Source organism: Oncorhynchus gorbuscha, linkage group LG18 (genome assembly GCF_021184085.1).
Source record: "Oncorhynchus gorbuscha isolate QuinsamMale2020 ecotype Even-year linkage group LG18, OgorEven_v1.0, whole genome shotgun sequence".
Classification (NCBI taxonomy): Eukaryota; Metazoa; Chordata; class Actinopteri; order Salmoniformes; family Salmonidae; genus Oncorhynchus; species Oncorhynchus gorbuscha.
Genome location: NC_060190.1, coordinates 3,721,734 through 3,743,185, shown reverse-complemented (window position 1 = coordinate 3,743,185; position 21,452 = coordinate 3,721,734). Strand labels below are relative to the sequence as shown.

Here is a 21,452-nt window from a genome sequence, read left to right as displayed (position 1 = left end):
CACCCCTCTACCTGTTAGTAGCTCCTATAATAAAGACCCCCCACACCCCTCTACCTGTTGGTAGCTCCTATAATAAAGACCCCCCCACACCCCTCTACCTGTTGGTAGCTCCTATAATAAAGACCCCCCACACCCCTCTACCTGTTAGTAGCTCCTATAATAAAGACCCCCCACACCCCTCTACCTGTTAGTAGCTCCTATAATAAAGACCCCCCACACCCCTCTACCTGTTGGTAGCTCCTATAATAAAGACCCCCCACACCCCTCTACCTGTTAGTAGCTCCTATAATAAAGACCCCCCACACCCCTCTACCTGTTAGTAGCTCCTATAATAAAGACCCCCCCACACCCCTCTACCTGTTAGTAGCTCCTATAATAAAGACCCCCCCACACCCCTCTACCTGTTGGTAGCTCCTATAATAAAGACCCCCCACACCCCTCTACCTGTTAGTAGCTCTATAATAAAGACCCCCCACACCCCTCTACCTGTTAGTAGCTCCTATAATAAAGACCCCCCCACACCCCTCTACCTGTTAGTAGCTCCTATAATAAAGACCCCCCCACACCCCTCTACCTGTTAGTAGCTCCTATAATAAAGACCCCCCACACCCCTCTACCTGTTGGTAGCTCCTATAATAAAGACCCCCCACACCCCTCTACCTGTTAGTAGCTCCTATAATAAAGATCCCCCCACACCCCTCTACCTGTTGGTAGCTCCTATAATAAAGACCCCCCACACCCCTCTACCTGTTAGTAGCTCCTATAATAAAGATCCCCCCCACACCCCTCTACCTGTTAGTAGCTCCTATAATAAAGACCCCCCACACCCCTCTACCTGTTGGTAGCTCCTATAATAAAGACCCCCCCACACCCCTCTACCTGTTGGTAGCTCCTATAATAAAGACCCCCCACACCCCTCTACCTGTTAGTAGCTCCTATAATAAAGACCCCCCACACCCCTCTACCTGTTAGTAGCTCCTATAATAAAGACCCCCCACACCCCTCTACCTGTTGGTAGCTCCTATAATAAAGACCCCCCACACCCCTCTACCTGTTAGTAGCTCCTATAATAAAGACCCCCCACACCCCTCTACCTGTTAGTAGCTCCTATAATAAAGACCCCCCCCACACCCCTCTACCTGTTAGTAGCTCCTATAATAAAGACCCCCCACACCCCTCTACCTGTTAGTAGCTCCTATAATAAAGACCCCCCACACCCCTCTACCTGTTAGTAGCTCCTATAATAAAGACCCCCCACACCCCTCTACCTGTTAGTAGCTCCTATAATAAAGATCCCCCCACACCCCTCTACCTGTTGGTAGCTCCTATAATAAAGACCCCCCACACCCCTCTACCTGTTAGTAGCTCCTATAATAAAGACCCCCCACACCCCTCTACCTGTTAGTAGCTCCTATAATAAAGACCCCCCACACCCCTCTACCTGTTGGTAGCTCCTATAATAAAGACCCCACCACACCCCTCTACCTGTTGGTAGCTCCTATAATAAAGACCCCCCCACACCCCTCTACCTGTTGGTAGCTCCTATAATAAAGACCCCACCACACCCCTCTACCTGTTGGTAGCTCCTATAATAAAGACCCCCCACACCCCTCTACCTGTTGGTAGCTCCTATAATAAAGACCCCACCACACCCCTCTACCTGTTAGTAGCTCCTATAATAAAGACCCCCCACACCCCTCTACCTGTTGGTAGCTCCTATAATAAAGACCCCCCCCACACCCCTCTACCTGTTAGTAGCTCCTATAATAAAGACCCCCCACCCCTCTACCTGTTGGTAGCTCCTATAATAAAGACCCCCCCACCCCTCTACCTGTTGGTAGCTCCTATAATAAAGACCCCCCACACCCCTCTACCTGTTGGTAGCTCCTATAATAAAGACCCCCCACACCCCTCTACCTGTTGGTAGCTCCTATAATAAAGACCCCACCACACCCCTCTACCTGTTGGTAGCTCCTATAATAAAGACCCCCCACACCCCTCTACCTGTTGGTAGGTCCTATAATAAAGACCCCCCACACCCCTCTACCTGTTGGTAGCTCCTATAATAAAGACATTCTTCTTGTTGGACATTCCGTCCATCTCCGTGAGGATCTGGTTGATGACCCTGTCGGCCGCGCCCCTGCGTCCCCGGCTCCGCCCCTCTGGACTTGGCAATGGAGTCCAGCTCGTCAAAGAACAGGATGCAGGGGGCCGCCTGTCTGGCCTGGGGTTAGAGGTCAGAGATCAGGGAATAGGAGGTTAGGAAAGAACAGGATGCAGGATGGCACCTGTCTGGCCGGAGGTCAGATGATAGAGGTCAGAGGTCAGGAATGTATTTGTCTAGAAGATGTATGTCACTATTATGTCAGTCCACATAATCGTCGATGATGTCCTTGATGTTGGTTTCTGTCTCTCCAAACCACATGGATATGTCACTGCTATGTCAGGCTATGTCACTGCTATATCAGGCTATGTCACTGATACGTCAAGCTATGTCAGGCTATGTCACTGCTATGTCACTGTCAAGCTATGTCACTGCTACGTCAGGCTATGCCACTGCTATGTCAAGCTATGCCACTGCTATGTCACTGCTATGTCACTGCTATGTCAGGCTATGCCACTGCTACGTCAGGCTATGCCACTGCTACGTCAGGCTATGCCACTGCTACGTCAGGCTATGCCACTGCTACGTCAGGCTATGTCACTGCTACGTCAGGCTATGTCACTGCTACGTCAGGCTATGTCATTGCTACGTCAGGCTATGTCATTGCTACGTCAGGCTATGCCACTGCTACGTCAAGCTATGCCACTGCTATGTCAGGCTATGTCACTGCTATGTCAGGCTATGCCACTGCTACGTCAAGCTATGCCACTGCTATGTCAGGCTATGTCACTGCTTTGCCACTGCTAAGTCAGGCTATGTCATTGCTACGTCAGGCTATGTCATTGCTACGTCAGGCTATGTCATTGCTACGTCAGGCTATGTCATTGCTACGTCAGGCTATGTCATTGCTACGTCAGGCTATGCCACTGCTACGTCAAGCTATGCCACTGCTATGTCAGGCTATGTCACTGCTATGTCAGGCTATGCCACTGCTACGTCAAGCTATGCCACTGCTATGTCACTGCTATGTCAGGCTATGTTACAGCTATGTCACTGCTACATCAGGCTATGTCACTGCTTTGCCACTGCTACGTCAGGCTATGTCATTGCTACGTCAGGCTATGTCATTGCTACGTCAGGCTGTCATTGCTACGTCAGGCTATGTCATTGCTACGTCAGGCTATGCCACTGCTATGTCAAGCTATGCCACTGCTATGTCAGGCTATGCCACTGCTATGTCAGGCTATGTCATTGCTACATCAGGCTATGCCACTGCTACGTCAGGCTATGTCATTGCTATGTCAGGCTATGTCACTGCTACATCAGGCTATGTCACTGCTATGTGGTACCTTGTCGAAGACGTCCCTGACATTAGCCTCTGACTCGCCGAACCACATGGTGAGCAGTTCAGGTCCCTTGATGGAGATGAAGTTGGCCTGGCACTCGTTAGCAATCGCCTTGGCTAGCAGGGTCTTTCCACAGCCTGGGAGAGAGAGAGTGTGTGTGTGGTGTGTGTGTGTGTGTGTGTGTGTGTGTGTGTGTGTGTGTGTGTGTGTGTGTGTGTGTGTGTGTGTGTGTGTGTGTGTGTGTGTGTGTGTACTGTACGTGTGTGCTCTGACCTGGGGGTCCATAGAATAACACTCCTCGTGACGGGGTCATACCGAACTTCAGGAACTTATCTGGGTACTCCACCGGGTACTGGGAGAGAGGGGGGGGAGGGAGGGAGGGAGGGAGGGAGGAGGAGAGAGGGAGAGAGAGGGGGAGGGAGGGAGGAGAGGGGGGAGGGGGAGGGAGGGAGGGAGAGGGGAGGAGAGAGAAGGAGGGAGGGAGGAGAGGGGGAGGGAGAGAGGAGGAGGGAGGGAGGAGAGGGGGAGGAGAGAGAAGGAGGGAGGGAGGAGAGGGGGAGGAGAGAGAAGGAGGGAGGGAGGAGAGGGGGAGAGAGAAGGAGGGAGGGAGGAGAGGGGGAGAGGGGGAGGGGGAGGAGAGGGAGGGAGGGAGGGAGGAGAGGGGGAGGGAGGGAGGGAGAGAGGGAGGGAGGAGGAGAGGGAGGGAGGGAGGGAGGGAGGAGAGAGGGAGGGAGGATAGGGAGGTAGGAGAGGGGGAGGATAGGGAGGGAGGAGAGGGGGAGGGGAGGGAGGAGAGAGGAGGGAGGGAGGGAGGGAGGGAGGAGAGAGGGAGGGAGGATAGGGAGGTAGGAGAGGGGGAGGATAGGGAGGGGGAGGGAAGAGGAGAGAGAGGGAGGGAGGGAGGGAGGGGGAGGGGAGGGGAGAGAGAGGGAGGGAGGGAGGGAGGGAGGGAGGGAGGAGAGAGGGAGGGAGGATAGGGAGGTAGGAGAGGGGGAGGATAGGGAGGGAGGAGAGGGGGAGTTAGGGAGGGAGGGAGGAGGGAGGAGAGAGAGGGAGGGAGGGAGGGAGGGAAAGGGGGAGGAGAGAGAGGGAGGGAGGGAGGGAGGGGGGGAGGGAGGAGGGAGGAGGGAGGAGAGGGAGGGAGGGAGGGAGGAGGAGAGGGAGGGAGGATAGGGAGGTAGGAGAGGGGGAGGGAGGGAGGGAGGGAGGGAGGGGGGAGGGAGGGAGGGGGAGGGAGGGAGGAGGGAGGGAGGGAGGGAGGAGAGAGGGAGGGAGGATAGGGAGGTAGGAGAGGGGGGAGGATAGGGGAGGGAGGAGGGGGGAGGGAGGGAGGGAGGGAGGGAGGGAGGGAGGGGGGAGGGAGGGAGGGAGGGGGGAGGGGGAGGAGAGGAGGGGGAGGGAGGGAGGGAGGGGAGGGAGGGAGGGAGGGGGAGGGGGAGGGAGGGGGGGAGGGAGGGAGGGAGGGAGGGAGGGAGGGAGGAGAGAGGGAGGGAGGATAGGGGAGGAGAGGGAGGGAGGGAGGGAGGGGGGGAGAGGGAGAGGGAGGGAGGGAGGGGGAGGGAGGGAGGGAGGGAGGGAGGGAGGGAGGGAGAAAGGGGGAGGAGAGAGAGGGAGGGAGGGAGGGAGGGAGGGAGGGAGGGAGGGAGGAGAGGAGGAGGAGGGAGGGAGGATAGGGAGGTAGGAGAGGGGGAGGATAGGGAGGGAGGAGAGGGGGAGGGAGGGAGGGGGAGGGAGGGAGGAGGGAGGGAGGAGGGAGGGAGGGAGGGGGAGGGAGGGAGGGAGGGGAGGGAGGGAGGGAGGGAGGGAGGGAGGGAGGGAGGGAGGGAGGGACAAGAGAGAGGGAGGGAGGATAGGGAGGTAGGAGAGGGGGAGGATAGGGCCATGGAGGAATCAGAACTGGGAGGGAGGGGGACTGTCTTTAGGGAGCTGTTAAGACTAGAGAGGGAGGGAGGGGGGGACCCGGAGAGGGAGGGAGGGAGGGAGGGAGGGAGAGAGGGAGGGAGGGAGGGAGAAAGGGGGAGATAGAGGGAGGGAGGGAGGGAGGGAGGAGAGGGAGGGTGGTGAGGGAGGGAGGGAGGGAGGAGAGGGAGGGAGGGTCAAGAAAAGCACTTAGACAAAACTGACCAATAGAGACCTTCATTCTATTCCACACCCACAACACCTAGGCCTATGTGGCTGGTATTTGGCCTCTGACCACAATATCAGCCATGTCCTGTTGAATCAGAACTGCTGTTTTCAGACACTAGTCTTTACTGTCTTTACTCAGCTGTTAAGACTATCCTTACCTGTTGAGATACAGGTGTGTGTGTGTTACCCGTTGAGATACTGGTGTGTGTGTGTGTGTTACCCGTTGAGATACTGTGTGTGTGTGTGTGTGTTACCCGTTGAGATACAGGTGTGTGTGTGTGTGTGTGTTACCCGTTGAGATACAGGTGTGTGTGTGTGTGTTACCTGTTGAGATACAGGTGTGTGTGTGTGTGTTACCTGTTGAGATACAGGTGTGTGTGTGTGTGTGTGTTACCTGTTGAGATACAGGTGCGTGTGTGTGTGTGTGTTACCTGTTGAGATACAGGTGCGTGTGTGTGTGTTACCTGTTGAGATACAGGTGCGTGTGTGTGTGTTACCTGTTGAGATACAGGTGTGTGTGTGTTACCTGTTGAGATACAGGTGTGTGTGTGTCTTACCTGTTGAGATACAGGTGTGTGTGTGTCTTACCTGTTGAGATAAAGGTGTGTGTGTCTTACCTGTTGAGATACAGGTGTGTGTGTGTTACCTGTTGAGATACAGGTGTGTGTGTGTTACCTGTTGAGATACAGGTGTGTGTGTTACCTGTTGAGATACAGGTGTGTGTGTGTTACCTGTTGAGATACAGGTGTGTGTGTGTGTTACCTGTACTAGTTCCTGCAGTTCTCTCTTGACCTCTCCCAGTCCTCCTATATCCTCCCAGTTAACATTAGGAACCTCCACTACTGTCTCCCTCAGAGCTGACGGGTTACTCTGCCCCAACGCCCACTGGAGGGAGGGAGGGAGGGAGGGAGGGGAGAGGGAGGGATGAAGGGAGGGAGGGAGAGACGGAGGGAGGAGAGGGAGAGAGGGAGGGAGGGAGGGGGGAGGGGAGAGGGAGATGGACAATGAGGTGAGCAGGTCTATATTGTGTGTGTGGTTGAGTGTGTGTCTGTGCTGCTGCCACTAACCCTGAAGTCATCGTTGGTAACTGCCAGTGAGTTGAGCAGTTCAGCATCAATGGTGTCGTCCTCCAGGTCAATCAGGGTCATCTTCTTCCTGATGGCCTGCAGAGCCGCCTCAGAACACAGAGCTGCCAGATCTGACCCCACATGGCCATGCGCATCCATGGAAACCTACCAGGAAGCACAGTACAATGAGTAGAACTTTATTGTCCCAACTTCACTGGCACAAAACATTCCCCAGTCATGGCACCCTATTCCCTACATAGTGCACTACTTTAGACCAGAACCCTATTCCCTATATAGTGCACTACTTTAGACTAGAGCCCTATTCCTTATATAGTGCACTACTTTAGACTAGAGCCCTATTCCTTATATAGTGCACTACTTTTGACCTCCTCATCTCTCCCCTCTCCTCCATCTCTCCCCTCTCCTCCTCCTCTCTCCCCTCTCCTCCTCCTCCTCATCTCTCCTCTCTCCTCTCTCCCCTCTCCTCCTCATCTCTCCTCTCTCCTCCCTCTCCTCCTCCTCATCTCTCCCCTCTCCTCCATCTCTCCCCTCTCCTCCTCCTCCTCATCTCTCCCCTCTCCTCCATCTCTCCCCTCTCCTCCTCCTCCTCATCTCTCCTCCCCCCCCCCCCTCCCCTCACCCTCTCCAGGTCCTCTCCTCCCCCCTCCCCTCTCCTCACCCTCTCCAGGTCCACGTCGTCAGATAGCTTCATGTTCTTGGTGTGAATCTGCAGTATCTCCAGTCTACCAGTGGAGTCTGGGATGCCGATGTCGATCTCTCTGTCAAACCTGCCTGAGTTACACAGAGACAGGTGTTAACTAACTAGTGTGTGTGTGTGTGTGTGTGTGTGTGTGAGTGAGTGAGTGAGTGAGTGAGTGTGTCTGTGTGTGTGTGTGAGTGAGTGAGTGAGTGAGTGTGTGTCTCTCTAACCGAAGCGTCTCAGGGCAGGGTCGATGCTGTTGGGTCTGTTGGTGGCTGCCATGACGATAACGTGAGTTCTCTGCTTCAGTCCATCCATCAGGGTGAGGAGCTGTGATACGATACGCCTCTCCACCTCCCCATGGGTCTGACCACACACACACACACACACACACACACACACACACACACACACACACACACACACACACACACACACACACACACACACACACACACACACACACACACACACACACACACACACACACACACACACACAATCATGTATGCAAGCACGCACATTTGTCACTCACACAAATACACAGTAGTGGAAAGTACTTCAGTAAAAATATTTTAAAGTATTACTTCAGTACTTTACATTACTGTTTATTTTTCTTCCAACTTTTACTTCACTACATTCCTAAAGAAAAGCATGTACTTTTCACTCCATACATTTCCCCTGACACCCAAAAGTACATGTTACGTTTTGAATGCCTAGCAAGACAGGAAAATGGTCCAATTCACACACTTATCAAGAGAACATCCTTGTTCATCTCTACTGACTCGGATCTGGTGGACTCACCAAACAGAGAACATCCCTGGTCATCCCTACTGCCTCTGATCTGGAGGACTCACTAAACAGAGAACATCCCTGGTCATCCCTACTGCCTCTGATCTGGAGGACTCACTAAACAGAGAACATCCCTGGTCATCCCTACTGCCTCTGATCTGGAGGACTCACTAAACAGAGAACATCCCTGGTCATCCCTACTGCCTCTGATCTGGTGGACTCACTAAACAGAGAACATCCCTGGTCATCCCTACTGCCTCTGATCTGGTGGACTCACTAAACAGAGAACATCCCTGGTCATCCCTACTGCCTCTGATCTGGTGGACTCACTAAACAGAGAACATCCCTGGTCATCCCTACTGCCTCTGATCTGGTGGTCTCACTAAACAGAGAACATCCCTACTGCCTCTGATCTGGTGGTCTCACTAAACAGAGAACATCCCTACTGCCTCTGATCTGGTGGTCTCACTAAACAGAGAACATCCCTACTGCCTCTGATCTGGTGGTCTCACTAAACAGAGAACATCCCTACTGCCTCTGATCTGGAGGACTCACTAAACAGAGAACATCCCTGGTCATCCCTACTGCCTCTGATCTGGTGGACTCACTAAACAGAGAACATCCCTGGTCATCCCTACTGCCTCTGATCTGATGGTCTCACTAAACAGAGAACATCCCTACTGCCTCTGATCTGGTGGTCTCACTAAACAGAGAACATCCCTACTGCCTCTGATCTGGTGGTCTCACTAAACAGAGAACATCCCTACTGCCTCTGATCTGGTGGTCTCACTAAACAGAGAACATCCCTACTGCCTCTGATCTGGTGGTCTCACTAAACAGAACATCCCTGGTCATCCCTACTGCCTCTGATCTGGTGGACTCACTAAACAGAGAACATCCCTACTGCCTCTGATCTGGTGGTCTCACTAAACAGAGAACATCCCTACTGCCTCTGATCTGGTGGTCTCACTAAACAGAGAACATCCCTACTGCCTCTGATCTGGTGGTCTCACTAAACAGAGAACATCCCTACTGCCTCTGATCTGGTGGTCTCACTAAACACATTCTTGGTTATTAAATGATGTCTGAATGTTGGAGCGTGACCCTGGCTGTCAGTAAATAAATAAAAACAAGAAAATCATGGCGTCTGGAATGGTTTTATACTTTTACTTTTGATTACTTAAGTACATTTTAGCAATTACATTTACTTTTCATAATTAAGTATATTTAAAACATTTTTATTTTTTAACTTTTACTGATCTAGTATTTTACTGGGTGACTTTCACTTTTACTTGAGTCATTTTCTGTTAAGGCATCTTTACTTTTACTCAAGTATGAAAATTGAATACTTTTTCCACCACTGCATTAGATCACACACACACACACACACACACACACACACACACACACACACACACACACACACACACACACACACACACACACACACACACACACACACACACACACACACACACACACACACACACACACACACACACACACACACACACACACTTTCTCCCCACTTGTATTCTACTGTTCTTCTCTCTGCCCCTTTCCCTCCCTCCTCACCTTCTCTCTCTTAGGAGCGATAGAATCCAATCTTTCCCTCCCTCCTCACCTTCTCTCTCTTAGGAGCGATAGAATCCAACCTTTCACCTCCCTCCTCACCTTCTCTCTCTTAGGAGCGATAGAATCCAACCTTTCCCTCCCTCCTCACCTTCTCTCTCTTAGAAGCGATAAAATCCAATCTTTCCCTCCCTCCTCACCTTCTCTCTCTTAGGAGCGATAGAATCCCATCTTTCCCTCCCTCCTCACCTTCTCTCTCTTAGAAGCGATAGAATCCCATCTTTCCCTCCCTCCTCACCTTCTCTCTCTTAGAAGCGATAGAATCCCATCTTTCCCTCCCTCCTCACCTTCTCTCTCTTAGAAGCGATAGAATCCCATCTTTCCCTCCCTCCTCACCTTCTCTCTCTTAGAAGCGATAGAATCCAACCTTTCACCTCCCTCCTCACCTTCTCTCTCTTAGGAGCGATAGAATCCCATCTTTCCCTCCCTCCTCACCTTCTCTCTCTTAGGAGCGATAGAATCCAATCTTTCCCTCCCTCCTCACCTTCTCTCTCTTAGGAGCGATAGAATCCAACCTTTCACCTCCCTCCTCACCTTCTCTCTCTTAGAAGCGATAGAATCCAATCTTTCCCTCCCTCCTCACCTTCTCTCTCTTAGGAGCGATAGAATCCCATCTTTCCCTCCCTCCTCACCTTCTCTCTCTTAGAAGCGATAGAATCCAATCTTTCACCTCCCTCCTCACCTTCTCTCTCTTAGAAGTGATAGAATCCCATCTTTCCCTCCCTCCTCAGTTTTCTCTCTCTTAGAAGCGATAGAATCCCATCTTTCTCCTCCCATCCTCACCTTCTCTCAGGACTCTGGGGATAGAATCCCATCTTTCCCTCCCTCCTCACCTTCTCTCTCTTAGAAGCGATAGAATCCCATCTTTCCCTCCCTCCTCACCTTCTCTCTCTTAGAGCGATAGAATCCAACCTTTGACCTCCTTCCTCACCTTCTCTCTCTTAGGAGCGATAGAATCCCATCTTTCCCTCCTCCTCACCTTCTCTCTCTTAGAATCGATAGAATCCAATCTTTCCCTCCCTCCTCACCTTTCTCTCTCTTAGAGCGATAGAATCCAACCTTTCACCTCCCTCCTCACCTTCTCTCTCTTAGGAGCGATAGAATCCAACCTTTCACCTCCTCCTCACCTTCTCTCTCTTAGAGCGATAGAATCCAATCTTTCCCTCCCTCCTCACCTTCTCTCTCTTAGGAGCGATAGAATCCCATCTTTCCCTCCCTCCTCACCTTCTCTCTCTTAGGAGCGATAGAATCCAATCTTTCCCTCCCTCCTCACCTTCTCTCTCTTAGGAGCGATAGAATCCAACCTTTCACCTCCCTCCTCACCTTCTCTCTCTTAGGAGCGATAGAATCCAACCTTTCACCTCCCTCCTCACCTTCTCTCTCTTAGAAGCGATAAAATCCAATCTTTCCCTCCCTCCTCACCTTCTCTCTCTTAGGAGCGATAGAATCCCATCTTTCCCTCCCTCCTCACCTTCTCTCTCTTAACCCGATAGAATCCCATCTTTCCCTCCCTCCTCACCTTCTCTCTCTTAGGAGCGATAGAATCCCATCTTTCCCTCCCTCCTCACCTTCTCTCTCTTAGCGATAGAACCCCATCTTTCCCTCCCTCCTCACCTTCTCTCTCTTAGAAGCGATAGAATCCCATCTTTCCCTCCCTCCTCACCTTCTCTCTCTTAGAGCGATAGAATCCCATCTTTCCCTCCCTCCTCACCTTCTCTCTCTTAGAGCGATAGAATCCAACCTTTCACCTCCCTCCTCACCTTCTCTCTCTTAGGAGCTGATAGAATCCCATCTTTCCCTCCCTCCTCACCTTCTCTCTCTCAGGAGCGATAGAATCCAATCTTTCCCTCCCTCCTCACCTTCTCTCTCTTAGGAGCGATAGAATCCAACCTTTCACCTCCCTCCTCACCTTCTCTCTCTTAGGAGCGATAGAATCCCAACCTTTCACCTCCCTCCTCACCTTCTCTCTCTTAGAAGCGATAAAATCCAATCTTTCCCTCCCTCCTCACCTTCTCTCTCTTAGGAGCGATAGAATCCCATCTTTCCTCCCTCCTCACCTTCTCTCTCTTAGGAGCGATAGAATCCAATCTTTCCCTCCCTCCTCACCTTCTCTCTCTTAGGAGCGATAGAATCCAACCTTTCACCTCCCTCCTCACCTTCTCTCTCTTAGGAGCGATAGAATCCAACCTTTCACCTCCCTCCTCACCTTCTCTCTCTTAGAAGCGATAAATCCAATCTTTCCCTCCCTCCTCACCTTTCTCTCTTAGGAGTCGATAGAATCCCATCTTTTCCCTCCTTTCTCTTGAGCGATAGAATCCCATCTTTCCCTCCCTCCTCTTCTCTCTTAGAAGCGATAGAATCCCATCTTTCCTCCCTCCTCACCTTCTCTCTCTTAGAAGCGATAGAATCCCATCTTTCCCTCCCTCCTCACCTTCTCTCTCTCATAGAATCCCATCTTTCCTCCCTCCTCACCTTCTCTCTCTTAGAAGCGATAGAATCCCATCTTTCCCCCCTCCTCACCTTCTCTCTCTTAGACAGCGATAGAATCCAACCTTTCACCTCCTCCTCACCTTCTCTCTCTTAGGAGCGATAGAATCCCATCTTTCCCTCCCTCCTCACCTTGATCTCTTAGGAGCGATAGAATCCAATCTTTCCCTCCCTCCTCACCTTCTCTCTCTTAGGAGCGATAGAATCCAACCTTTCACCTCCCTCCTCACCTTCTCTCTCTTAGGAGCGATAGAATCCAACCTTTCACCTCCCTCCTCACCTTCTCTCTCTTAGAAGCGATAAAATCCAATCTTTCCCTCCCTCCTCACCTTCTCTCTCTTAGGAGCGATAGAATCCCATCTTTCCCTCCCTCCTCACCTTCTCTCTCTTAGAAGCGATAGAATCCCATCTTTCCCTCCCTCCTCACCTTCTCTCTCTTAGAAGTGATAGAATCCCATCTTTCCCTCCCTCCTCACCTTCTCTCTCTTAGAAGCGATAGAATCCAACCTTTCACCTCCCTCCTCACCTTCTCTCTCTTAGGAGCGATAGAATCCCATCTTTCCCTCCCTCCTCACCTTCTCTCTCTTAGGAGCGATAGAATCCAATCTTTCCCTCCCTCCTCACCTTCTCTCTCTTAGGAGCGATAGAATCCAACCTTTCACCTCCCTCCTCACCTTCTCTCTCTTAGGAGCGATAGAATCCAACCTTTCACCTCCCTCCTCACCTTCTCTCTCTTAGAAGCGATAAAATCCAATCTTTCCCTCCCTCCTCACCTTCTCTCTCTTAGGAGCGATAGAATCCCATCTTTCCCTCCCTCCTCACCTTCTCTCTCTTAGAAGCGATAGAATCCCATCTTTCCCTCCCTCCTCACCTTCTCTCTCTTAGAAGCGATAGAATCCCATCTTTCCCTCCCTCCTCACCTTCTCTCTCTTAGAAGCGATAGAATCCCATCTTTCCCTCCCTCCTCACCTTCTCTCTCTTAGAAGCCGATATAATCCCATCTTTCCCTCCCTCCTCACCTTCTCTCTCTTAGGGCGATAGAATCCCATCTTTCCCTCCCTCCTCACCTTCTCTCTCTTAGAAGCGATAGAATCCCATCTTTCCCTCCCTCCTCACCTTCTCTCTCTTAGAAGCGATAGAATCCCATCTTTCCCTCCCTCCTCACCTTCTCTCTCTTAGAAGCGATAGAATCCCATCTTTCCCTCCCTCCTCACCTTCTCTCTCTTAGAAGCGATAGAATCCAACCTTTCACCTCCCTCCTCACCTTCTCTCTCTTAGGTGCGATAGAATCCAGTTCATCTATGAAGATAATGGCGGGAGAGTTTTTCTCTGCCTCCTCGAAGGCTTTCCTCAGGTTGCTCTCTGACTCCCCGGCCATCTTACTCATGATCTCAGGACCTGGGGACACAATACAGCGTAACACACAGGAGACAGAATAGACAGAATGAAGATAATCCCCAGAACCAAAATGTCTTTCCCCTCCTTCCTAACCGCAAGACTGGGAGAGGGAGTTAGAATACGTTATGACCTATGAATAGGTGTATGGGGTTGGATTGGGGTAAACTGGGGGGACTGGAATGGCCGTAACACACAGGAAATACATGACCGGATGCTCCTCATCGCTGAATCAGAAGAAGGCTCCAGTATTGTTAGGTTGGAGATTAGATGGGTTAGAGGTTTGAGGTCAGGAGTTAGAGGTAAAGGGTTAGAGGGTTTAGGAGGTCAGGGGTTAGAGGTCAGAGGTCTCACCATTGATGAGGAAGAAGAATGCTCCAGTCTCGTTGGCGACGGCCCGGGCGACCAGTGTCTTCCCTGTACCTGGAGGTCCATACAGCAGAATACCCCTGGGAGGCTAGGGATGAGAGGAGAGGAGAGGAGAGGAGAGGAGAGGAGAGGAGAGGAGAGGAGAGGAGAGGAGAGGAGAGGAGAGGAGAGGAGAGGAGAGGAGAGGAGAGGAGAGGAGAGGAGAGGAGGAGGCTGAATGAATCAATCAATTTTTTTAAAATCCTTTACTTAACTAGGCAAGTCAGTTAAGAACAAATTCTTATTTTAAAATGACATCCTACCCCAGCCAAACCCTCCCCTAACCCGGACGGCGCTGGGCCAAACCCTCCCCTAACCCGACGGCGCTGGGCCAAACCCTCCCCTAACCCGGACGGCGCTGGGCCAAACCCTCCCCTAACCCGGACGGCGCTGGGCCAAACCCTCCCCTAACCCGGACGGCGCTGGGCCAAACCCTCCCCTAACCCGGACGGCGCTGGGCCAAACCCTCCCTAACCCGGACGGCGCTGGGCCAAACCCTCCCCTAACCGGACGGTGCTGGGCCAAACCCTCCCCTAACCCGGACGGCGCTGGGCCAAACCCTCCCCTAACCCGGACGGTGCTGGGCCAAACCCTCCCCTAACCCGGACGGCGCTGGGCCAAACCCTCCCCTAACCCGGACGGCGCTGGGCCAAACCCTCCCCTAACCCGGACGGCGCTGGGCCAAACCCTCCCCTAACCCGGACGGCGCTGGGCCAAACCCTCCCTAACCCGGACGGCGCTGGGCCAAACCCTCCCCTAACCCGGACGGCGCTGGGCCAAACCCTCCCCTAACCCGGACGGCGCTGGGCCAAACCCTCCCCTAACCCGGACGGCGCTGGGCCAAACCCTCCCCTAACCCGGACGGCGCTGGGCCAAACCCTCCCCTAACCCGACGGTGCTGGGCCAAACCCTCCCCTAACCCGGACGGCGCTGGGCCAAACCCTCCCCTAACCCGGACGGCGCTGGGCCAAACCCTCCCCTAACCCGGACGGTGCTGGGCCAAACCCTCCCCTAACCCGGACGGCGCTGGGCCAAACCCTCCCCTAACCCGACGGTGCTGGGCCAAACCCTCCCCTAACCCGGACGGCGCTGGGCCAAACCCTCCCCTAACCCGGACGGCGCTGGGCCAAACCCTCCCCTAACCCGGACGGCTCTATGGGACTCCATATCACGGCCGGTTGTAAAACAGCCCGGGATCGAACCAGGGTCTATAGTGACGCCTCTAGCACTGAGATGCAGTGCCTTAGACCGCTGCGCCACTCGGGAGCTTTGAAATGGGATGGGTGGATGGACGGACAGAACAGACAGATAGAGGTATAAATAGAGGGATGGTATATCACCTTGACTCCTATAGCCTTGAATAGTCCAGGATGTCTGAGGGGAAGCTCCACCATTTCTTTGATTTGAGCTAACTGTTTACGACAACCTCCAATGTCATCATAGCCTACGTCAGTCAGACTCTCCTCCTCGTCCTATCAGGGGCAGGGGAAAGACAATATGAGACCCTCACAGGGAGAACATTCTGTCAATCATTCAGACTTTCCTCCTCGACCCATCAGGGGCAGGGGGAGGGGCAAGGGAAGACAATATGAGACCCTCACAGGTACAACATGCTGTCAATCATTCAGTCAGACATTCAGCTTGGGAAATGTTCACAACATTTTAGAGCAGGGTTGTCAAACTCAATTCCTGTAGACCGTGTGTCTGTGGCAGTAGGTTTTCTCTCCTCCCTTGTACTTGATCCCTTGTGCTTGTAATGAATTATTTAGGAACTCTCCTCACCTGGGTGTCTAGGTCTTAAAAGAAGACACCAAAACCAGCCGACACTGGGCCCTCCATGGAATGAGTTGGACTCCTCTGTTGTACAGGTTGTTTTGGCCCAATTCAATAAAAAAGTGTGATTTTACAAAGAGACCTCTCTGTTGATTGGCTGTCCCTCGCAGTGGATGACGGTATCCGGGGCGACGATGCAGTGGGGGGCGGGGTCTGTCTCCACCACCTTGAACTCCACAGCCCGCATGCCCCCTCGCACCAGGAAGATGTCGCCTAGCAACACAACAATGATGACAGCTACTCAACAACTAACAACTAAACAGCTACTTACAAATAGTGAACTGCTAGTTGAATTACAGTGTTGTAATTCATTATAAGCTGTAGGACTACTAGTCTTGTTGCCAGTTTATAGAAGGTCAGAAAATGTTATAAAAAGTTAGAACCACTTGATGGAATATCAGAAGTTATATAATAAGTTATACGTTATATAAACAATTCATAGACAACAGTCATGAGTACCTCTGTGTAAGGGCCAGTAGGGTCGGTCTACCTATTTGTACAACAGTCATGAGCACCTCTGTGTAAGGGCCAGTAGGGTCAATCTACCTTTTTGTACAACAGTCATGAGTACCTCTGTGTAAGGGCCAGTAGGGTCAATCTACCTTTTTGTACAACAGTCATGAGTACCTATGTAAGGGCCAGTAGGGTCAATCTACCTTTTTGTACAACAGTCATGAGTACCTCTGTGTAAGGGCCAGTAGGGTCGGTCTACCTTTGTACAACAGTCATGAGTACCTCTGTGTAAGGGCCAGTAGGGTCAATCTACCTTTTTGTACAACAGTCATGAGTACCTCTGTGTAAGGGCCAGTAGGGTCAATCTACCTTTTTGTACAACAGTCATGAGTACCTGTGTAAGGGCCAGTAGGGTCAATCTACCTTTTTGTACAACAGTCATGAGTACCTCTGTGTAAGGGCCAGTAGGGTCGGTCTACCTTTTTGTACAACAGTCATGAGTACCTCTGTGTAAGGGCCAGTAGGGTCAATCTACCATTTTGTACAACAGTCATGAGTACCTCTGTGTAAGGGCCAGTAGGGTCAATCTACCTTTTTGTACAACAGTCATGAGTACCTGTGTAAGGGCCAGTAGGGTCAATCTACCTTTTTGTACAACAGTCATGAGTACCTCTGTGTAAGGGCCAGTAGGGTCGGTCTACCTTTTTGTACAACAGTCATGAGTACCTCTGTGTAAGGGCCAGTAGGGTCAATCTACCTTTTTGTACAACAGTCATGAGTACCTCTGTGTAAGGGCCAGTAGGGTCAATCTACCTTTTTGTACAACAGTCATGAGTACCTCTGTGTAAGGGCCAGTAGGGTCAATCTACCTTTTTGTACAACAGTCATGAGTACCTCTGTGTAAGGGCCAGTAGGGTCAATCTACCTTTTTGTACAACAGTCATGAGTACCTCTGTGTAAGGGCCAGTAGGGTCGGTCTACCTATTTGTACAACAGTCATGAGTACCTCTGTGTAAGGGCCAGTAGGGTCAATCTACCTTTTTGTACAACAGTCATGAGTACCTCTGTGTAAGGGCCAGTAGGGTCGGTCTACCTATTTGTACAACAGTCATGAGTACCTATGTAAGGGCCAGTAGGGTCGGTCTACCTATTTGTACAAGTTACGAGTACCTCTGTGTAAGGGCCAGTAGGGTCAGTCTACCTTTTTGTACAACAGTCATGAGTACCTCTGTGTAAGGGCCAGTAGGGTCAGTCTACCTTTTTGTACAACAGTCATGAGTACCTCTGTGTAAGCGCCAGTAGAGTCGGTCTAACTGTTTGTACAACAGTCATGAGTACCTCTGTGTAAGGGCCAGTAGGGTCAGTCTACCTTTTTGTACAACAGTCATGAGTACCTCTGTGTAAGGGCCAGTAGGGTCGGTCTACCTGTTTGTACAACAGTCATGAGTACCTCTGTGTAAGGGCCAGTAGGGTCAATCTACCTTTTTGTACAACAGTTATGAGTACCTCTGTGTAAGGGCCAGTAGGGTCAGTCTACCTTTTTGTACAACAGTCATGAGTACCTATGTGTAAGGGCCAGTAGGGTCGGTCTACCTATTTGTACAACAGTCATGAATACCTCTGTGTAAGGGCCAGTAGGGTCAATCTACCTTTTTGTACAACAGTTATGAGTACCTCTGTGTAAGGGCCAGTAGGGTCAGTCTACCTTTTTGTACAACAGTCATGAGTACCTCTGTGTACAGGCCGATAGGCTTCCAAGAAATAGGGTTTCAGGAAGACGTCGAACAGGTTTCCCGTTAACCCTTCGATGGTGTCATCTATCGGCAGGACATGGATACGCACGCCGTACTTCACATCTGGGCATGCATGGACACTAGACACGCAACACACACACAGACGCACACACACACACACACACACACACACACACAGAATCTTCATTGAAAGTGCTTTTTAGGCCAAAAATAGGCTCAATTTGTGACTGACTAAAATGTAAATATAATCCGGTTCAGAGTAATCAGACATTTTACTCTTTAGTCATTTAGCAGATGCTCTTATCCAGAGTGACTAACAGGAGGAATCAGGGTTAAGTGCCTTGCTCAAAGGCACATCAGCATTCAATGTGATTTTTTTTTAGACAGACTTTTCACCTAGTCATCTCGGGGATTCGGACCAGCGACCTGTTGGTTAAAAGCCAATGGCTCTTAACTGCTAGGCTTCCTACCTGCATCCATATATAGAGTCAGCACACAGGCATTTCCCACATTTCCCAGAAATCCTGGTTAGAACCTTCCTGGAATCCTCCGACCAGGATGTCTGGGAAACCTGGGAAACTTACCGGAATTGTATATCTCTAATCAGAAGTCTACCCAATGACATCACACAGGTGATCAGTACAGTAGTCTACCCGATGACATCACACAGTGATCAGTACAGTAGTCTACCCGATGACATCACACAGGTGATCAGTACAGTAGTCTACCCGATGACATCACACAGGTGATCAGTACAGTAGTCTACCCGATGACATCACACAGGTGATCAGTACAGTAGTCTACCCGATGACATCACACAGGTGATCAGTACAGTAGTCTACCCGATGACATCACACAGGTGATCAGTACAGTAGTCTACCCGATGACATCACACAGGTGATCAGTACAGTAGCCTACCCGATGACATCACACAGGTGATCAGTACAGTAGCCTACCTGATGACATCACCGAGGCGTACCCTCAGGTTGTTCCGTGTGACGCGGTTCATGCGGACGCGTGGAGTCTGGACAGGTGTCGTCTGTCAACACGATACACACCGTCTCACGCCGTAGTCCTCCCCACAGGACCACCGTGTCGCCACGGAACAACTGCAGCTCCTCTGTCTTCGCCTGGGAGACACAGGAAGTAATACACACGCTGGAGACACAGGAAGTAATACACACGCTGGAGACACAGGAAGTAATACACACGCTGGAGACACAGGGAGTAATACACACGCTGGAGACACAGGAAGTAATACACACGAGACTGGAGACACAGGAAGTAATACACACGCTGGAGACACAGGAAGTAATACACACGCTGGAGACACAGGACAGTAATACACACACTGGAGACACAGGAAGTAAATACACTGGAGACTGGAGACACTGGAGACTGGAGACACAGGAAGTAATACACATGCTGGAGACTGGAGACACAGGAAGTAATACACATGCTGGAGACTGGAGACACAGGGAGTAATACACACGCTGGAGACACAGGAAGTAATACACACACTGGAGACTGGAGACACAGGAAGTAATACACACACTGGAGACACAGGGAGTAATACACACGCTGGAGACACAGGAAGTAATACACACTGGAGACACAGGAAGTAATACACACTGGAGACACAGGAAGTAATACACACACTGGAGACTGGAGACACAGGAAGTAATACACACACTGGAGACTGGAGACACAGGAAGTAATACACACGCTGGAGACACAGGAAGTAATACACACACGACTGGAGACACAGGAAGTAATACACACGCTGGAGACACAGGAAGTAATACACACGCTGGAGACACAGGAAGTAATACACACGCTGGAGACTGGAGACACAGGGAGTAATACACACACTGGAGACTGGAGACACAGGAAGTAATACACACACTGGAGACTGGAGACACAGGAAGTAATACACACGCTGGAGACTGGAGACACAGGAGTAATACACACTGGAGACACAGGAAGTAATACACACGCTGGAGACTGGAGACACAGGACACAAGTAATACACACACTGGAGACTGGAGACACAGGAAGTAATACACACGCTGGAGACACAGGGAGTAATACACACGCTGGAGACACAGGAAGTAATACACACGCTGGAGACACAGGAAGTAATACACACGCTGGAGACACAGGAAGTAATACACACGCTGGAGACACAGGGAGTAATACACACACTGGAGACTGGAGACACAGGAAGTAATACACACGCTGGAGACACAGGAAGTAATACACACGCTGGAGACACAGGAAGTAATACACACGCTGGAGACACAGGGAGTAATACACACACTGGAGACTGGAGACACAGGAAGTAATACACACACTGGAGACACAGGAAGACTGGAGACACAGGAAGTAATACACACGCTGGAGACTGGAGACACAGGGAGTAATACACACTGGAGGAGACACAGGAAGTAATACACACACTGGAGACACTGGTAATACACACTGGAGACACAGGAAGTAATACACACACTGGAGACACAGGAAGTAATACACACGCTGGAGACACAGGAAGTAATACACACGCTGGAGACACAGGAAGTAATACACACACTGGAGACACAGGAAGTAATACACACGCTGGAGACACAGGAAGTAATACACACGCTGGAGACACAGGAAGTAATACACACGCTGGAGACACAGGAAGTAATACACACGCTGGAGACACAGGAAGTAATACACACGCTGGAGACACAGGGAGTAATACACACGCTGGAGACTGGAGACACAGGGAGTAATACACATGCTGGAGACACAGGAAGTAATACACACGCTGGAGACTGGAGTAATACACACACTGGAGACTGGAGTAATACCAGGAAGTAATACTGGAGACTGGAGACACAGGAAGTAATACACACGCTGGAGACTGGAGACACAGGAAGTAATACACACTGGAGACACTGGAGACTGGAGACACAGGAAGTAATACACACGCTGGAGACACAGGAAGACTGGAGACACAGGAAGTAATACACACACTGGAGACTGGAGACACAGGAAGTAATACACACGACTGGAGACACAGGAGTAATACACACGCTGGAGACACAGGGAGTAATACACACTGGAGCTGGAGACACAGGAAGTAATACACACTGGAGACTGGAGACACAGGGAGTAATACACACGCTGGAGACACAGGGAGTAATACACACACTGGAGACTGGAGACACAGGAAGTAATACACACGCTGGAGACTGGAGACACAGGAAGGAAGATTACAGCTGTGAGTGTTTCTGGGTAAATCTCTAAGAGTGATTACAGCTGTGAGGGTTTCTGGGTTAATCTCTAAGAGCGATTACAGCTGTGAGA

The 21,452-nt window shown here is 51.1% G+C and overlaps 1 pseudogene; it reads right to left on the bottom strand.

The window, feature by feature from the left end:
• Nucleotides 1-21,452, bottom strand: part of LOC124002813 — a 41,377-nt pseudogene that overhangs the window by 14,085 nt on the left and 5,840 nt on the right.